Here is a 5,925-nt window from a genome sequence, read left to right as displayed (position 1 = left end):
TGTCTGAGCTGAATCATCAAAGATGACTCAAAGTTTCCAGGTGAGACAGGAACAGAAAACATTATGGTCAGAATACAGCTTGTTCACAACAGTGAGAGAGAGCCAGTGTGGCTCAGGAACTGCAAGGTACTTGTTATAGAAAGAGCTGGCCCAGCGCAGTGGCTCACGCCTGTAATTCCAGCACTTTGGGAGGCTGAGGCGGGTGGATCATGAGGTCAGGAGATCGAGACCATCCTGGCTAACACGGTGAAACCCCATCTCTACTAAAATAAATAAATAAAAAATAAAAAATAAATAAATAAATTAGCCGGGCCTGGTGGCGGGCGCCTGTAGTCCCAGCTACTCAGGAGGCTGAGTCAGGAGAATGGTGTGAACCCGGGAGATGGAGCTTGCAGTGAGCCGAGATCACACCACTGCACTCCAGCCTGAGTGACAGAGTGAGACTTCATGAAAGAGAGAGAGAGAGAGAGAGAAAGCAAGCAAGCAAGCAAGCAAGCAAGCTAGCTAGCTTAGGGTACTTGTATATATGTAGTGGGGTGGGGCTGGGTGATATTGAGAGGTTTAGTCCCTGACGCTCTGTGCAACCGTTCACAGGATGAATCCCTTCTCTGTCCTTGGTATCCTTGGTGTCCTCATCAGAAAAATCCAATGTTTCTCTGAACACTTTCTGTGCTGGGCCTTGCAAGGGAGACTGGGAGGTTTCAGGGAAGAATCTGATAATACCCTCGCCTTTAGGCTGCTCGCAGTCAGAAGGGGGAGATGCTGTTTGCATTCCAAACACTCAAGTGGTCATCCGCAGCCTAAGGCAGTGGTTCTTAAATCCGAGGCTGCATCAGAATCAGCTAGGTGGAGGGCTTGTTAAAACACAGAATGCTGGCCTCCCACCCCAGTGTCTGACTCAGTAGGTCAGGAGTAAGTTCCCAAAATTTGCATTTCTAACAAGTTCCAGGTGATGCTGATGATGCTGGTCTGAGACCACCCTTTGAGCACAACAGGCTCTGTAAGAACAAAGACAAGCTTTGAGGACTCAGAGCGGGAGAGGTCTGGGGAGACCGCACACTGAGCAAGGCCCTGAAGACCTGGTAGAATTTCCCCAACAGGTGGAGAAAAGGAATGTGCGTGCTGCTTTTGCTGACCTACACATCCTAGGCCTCATAAAGCTCCTCCCTGCCCCCCAACAGCTCCTCTCCTTTGAATTCAATCAAGGCTCAGAGCCGGCTGTCACTGGGGTTGGCTAGTCTGGGTCCTGCATTAGAAACAAACTGCCCCTCCCTGTGTGATAGGAGCCCCTCCCCCAGGGCAGCCGCAGTGGGAGGAAGCTGGGTGGGCTGATGTGCAGACAGAAATAGTCTGAGCTCACCGCTGCTCCTAAGCACACATCGACCAGCAATTATTTCTTGTAAATTGCTTTCCCGGTTATGTTCAGAACATGTGTGTGTGCCTGCCTGAGAACAAACACTCAGAGGGCACAGGGCGGAGGAGCTAGCTGGAGAGTGGGCTCCGGATGAAGGAGAGCCTGAGTGTGAATCTTCAGCCCAGAATCAGAGAATGTTGAATCTTGGAACTCAGAAACGTTAGAACATTCCACTCCCCTTTACAGCTCTCCTGCTAGGTGTTTTTCCTCAGACGTTCACATTTGTTTGTCCATTCAGTATTGATTGACAATGATTTTCTGCCAGAATCTTGGCTAAATGAGGTCCTGATCCCTATCTTCAAGAAGCTCATGGCTACAGGCATTTACAGAAGATCCCTAATCCAGCCAAAGACTTTGGGAAGGCCTCCTGGTGTAAGCAATTACTGGTTAAAAAGGACTCACTGACAGGTGAAAGGAAGTCTCTGGTACAAGATAAGGAACAGCATACCCAAAGACCCACGGCTAAGAGAGACCATATGGTTCTTTCAGGTAACAATAAGTAGTTCAGTCTGGGTAGACACTAGATTCAAGGTGGGAATGGTGAGAGATGAAGCTGGAAGGGTAGATAAGCCAAGTCCTGAAGCCTTTACCATATTAAGGGGCTTGGTCTTTATCCCGAGGGCAAAAGGGAGCCACATGAAAGGGTTTCAAGCATGGAAAGGAACTCAACAACACCTTTTCTGAGCACTTGCTCCCTGTTCTCTGTAACACTGAAGTGAAATTTGCCATTCAGGATCTCTGCCTTTGGGGGCCTTTAGGTTGCAGATCCTTCAGAAGTCTAAAGGACAGTGATGGCTCATGTGTCCACAAGAAATGACTCAGGCCCTAGACATCTGTCCTCCGGTCAGGGGGAGGCCATTCTACTGCCTGACTTGTGACACTGCTCCTCCTGGTCTGTGCCTGTTGGCTCAGGGGCCAGGGCACAAGGCAGCCAAAGCCAGGCTGCAGGCCACAGCCCAGGAGAGCTCCATGCCTTGCTTAGTCCCAGAACCCTGGGTCCTACCTGGGAAGTCTCGGGTGTGGGACACTCACAGGGGTGTGAAGGGCTCCTTGCATACCTTCTCCATCCCTCACAGGATCAAGGCCACCCAGAGCAGATGACCCACTCCGAGAGAGTTGACTGAAGACATGCTGTGGGCCCACCACTGTGACAAGCCCTTAGAATAGAATACGGCCAGGCATGGTGGCTCATGGCTATAATCCCAGCACTTTGGGAGGCCGAGGAGGGTGGATAACCTGAGGTCAGGAGTTCTAGACCAGCCTGACCAACATGATGAAACCCCATCTCTACTAAAAATACAAAAATTAGCCAGGCATGGTGGCGGGTGCCTGTAATCCCAGCTACCCGGGAGGCTGAGGCAGGAGAATCGCTTGAACCCAGGAGGAGGAGGTTGCAGTAATCTGAGATTGTGCCACTGCACTCCAGCCTGAGTGACACAGCAAGACTCTGTCTCAAAAAAAGTCCTGCAACCCGCCCTTCAGACCTTATTTACTAGAGATGAAGAGTAGGTTTGACCCATGAAACACCTAGAGAACAGTCAGAGAGAGATCCCAAACAAATGCCAAGATACGGGGTAAGGACCATTAGAGTTGCAAAGATTCTAAAGAGGGAGAAAAGAAACAGTCTGGAAGCCTTCACGGAGGAAGTGGGGGTTGAACTTGACCTTGATGGACCATGTCAATACTTGAAGGGTCTCATCCAGTTAGAGGATGCATTCTATCATATCGACATTTTATTTTATTTTATTTTGAGACAGAGTCTCGCTCTGTTGCCCAGGCTGGAGTGCCACGTCTCAATCTCAGCTCACTGCAACCTCCACCTCCCAGGTTCAAGTGATTCTCCTGCCTCAGCCTCGTGAGTAGCTGGGATTACAGGCACCTGCCAACATGCCTGGCTTTTTTTTTTTTTTTTTAATAAAGACGGGGTTTTACCATGTTGGCCAGGTTGGTCTTGAACTCTTGACCTCCGGTAATCTGTCACTTTGGCCTCCCAAAGCGCTGGGATTACAGGTGTGAGCCACAGTGCCCCACCGAATTTATATTTTAAAGAGAGTACCCCTTAGGGCTCCGAGGGCTCTGGACGAGTAGATCTCTCTAGCCCCACCTTCAGCCATAGTCCCCTAACCAACACACTATCTTTTGTGTGCCAGGTCTTGTCCTGGGCTCTAGGAACAAAGAAATGAATCAGTCATAATTCCTGCCCTCAGGGAATTCTCAGGCTACTAGAGGAAGACTGCTACGTTAAATAGACAGTTATATACAGTGTGGAAAGTGTTATGCTTTGTTTATTCAAGCACAGGGCAAAATCACTGCTTGTCCAGTCCAGAGGGCTGCTGTCGTGCAGCCAGCCTTATCTCCAAGGAGGCTTTTCTCCGGGAAGGAGGGAGCTTCATTGTGAAACCTTCATCTTCTAAACCTCCAGCTCCGGGCTCTCAGACCCCGCCTTCTCTCCTGGCTGCGATGCGTTACCATGGAAGCCGTAAGCCCCTCGCAGCTCCCTGCGGTTCCACACCCCTCCCCCTTCGCCATCTCTCTTAGCTCTTTGTCCTGTGGCTGCAGATGTCCTCCCGGGCTGATCAACTCCCGAACTTTCCCCAAGGTGGGAATTATTATCCCCATTTGAAATAGGGAAAAACTGAGACCCAGAGGTGTGAGAGGTTTGCCCCAGGCCCCTCGCAGCCCTTTACTGGCAGAATCCCAAGCACAGGTTCCCTCCAAGCACCACCTCCGCCCTCCCCGCAACCACCCCTCTGTGTGGCGTTCATTATTCTCTCCTATCCGCCAAAGCTTATGTTTCCTTTTTTTCTTCTTTCCGTATCTTTGGTAGTTTAACTTTTTATTCTGAGAAAATCAGAACATGTGGCTGGGCGCGGTGGCTCACGCCTGTAATCCCAACACTTTGGGAGGCCGAGATGGGTGGATCACCGAGGTCATGATTTCGGGACCAGCCTGGCCAACATGGTGAAACCCCGTCTCTACTAAATAAACAAAAATTAGCCGGGCGTGGTGGCGCATGCCTGTGATCCCAGCTACTTGGGAAGCTGAGGCAGGAGACTAGCTTGAACCTGGGAGGCGGAGATTGCAGTGAGCTGAGACTGCGCCATTGCACTCCAGCCTGGACAAGAAGAGCAAAACTCCGTCTAAAAAAAAAAGAAAGAAAGAAAAAAAGAAAATCAGAACATGTGCTGACTAACCCTTGAAGTAACTTGAAGTTCAGTCTTTACATTAGTGACTTTAAATCTATTCTTGGATATGTTGTTTAAGTCCTTTGTGAACTGAAAATAGTGCTGGATGGTAAAACCTGCCAAAAAGCTATCGCAGAATGTACCAGCCCTGATTATGCTGATGCAATAATGATAGTCATATTTTTGAGCATTGCAATATGCCAAAATGCATTCTGAAAAACTATACGTGACCATGCAGAATTTACGCAACACAGAATTTGAACATACACCAAATAGAAGTGTTTACATAACTACAGAAGACAAGGGTATGAAAACCTTGGCATATGAAAAATAGAATTTGTCCTGCAAGACCAGCCCATTTTATTTATTTTTTTATTTTAATTTTTATTCTTTTTATTCTTTTTTTTTTTTTTTTGAGACAGAGTCTCACTGTGTCTCCCAGGGTGGAGTGCAGTGGCATGATCTTGGCTCACTGCAAGCTCCGCCTCCCAGGCTCACGCCATTCTCCTGCCTCAGCCTCTCGAGTAGCTGGGACTACAGGCGCCCGCCACCATGCCCGGCTAATTTTTTGTATTTTTAGTAGAGACGGTGTTTCACCGTGTTAGCCAGGATGGTCTCGATCTCCTGACCTCGTGATCCACCCGCCTCAGCCTCCCAAAATGCTAGGATTACAGGTGTGAGCCACCACACCTGGGCTATTTTTATTCTAAGACAGGATCTTGCTCTGTGCCCAGTCTGGAGTTCTGTGGTGCAATCACGGCTCACTGCAGTCTCGACCTCCCCGGCATAAGTGATCCTCCTGCCTCAGCCTCCCGAGTAGCTGGGACTACAGACGCACACCCGCATGCCTAGCTAATATTTGTATTTTTAGTAGAGATGAGGTTTTGCCAAGTTGCCCAGGCTGGTCTCGAACTCCCAGGCTCAAGCGATCTGCCAGCCAGCCCATTTTGATCTTCTGCACAATACTTAAGCTGAAGGTATAATACCACCCACCCCTATGTGATGTCTGTACAGATGCGAAAGACTTTGGAAGTTGTGATGTGCTTAACAGATGTTATTTATTGTTATTAAATGAAAGTTGGGGAAAGATCACCTAAATTTCTTCCCAAGGGACTCTATTGTCAGATTGTTCAATTCTGAAATTTTCTATTGTTAACATATGTGATGCTAAAGGTCTGTGATTCTGGAATCCTGAGCCTGAGTCTAATCCTGTGAAGCCAGAATCCTGTGACTCTGACATTCTCTGACTCTATCCAAGTGGGAGGTCAAGCTCTGAAGGCCAGGGCAGGGTGGGGACGGAGGTCAGCAGGAGGATCCCAGTCCCCT

Source organism: Macaca mulatta, chromosome 1 (assembly GCF_049350105.2).
Source record: "Macaca mulatta isolate MMU2019108-1 chromosome 1, T2T-MMU8v2.0, whole genome shotgun sequence".
NCBI classification, from domain to species: domain Eukaryota; kingdom Metazoa; phylum Chordata; class Mammalia; order Primates; family Cercopithecidae; genus Macaca; species Macaca mulatta.
This window is presented reverse-complemented; position numbering follows the sequence as displayed.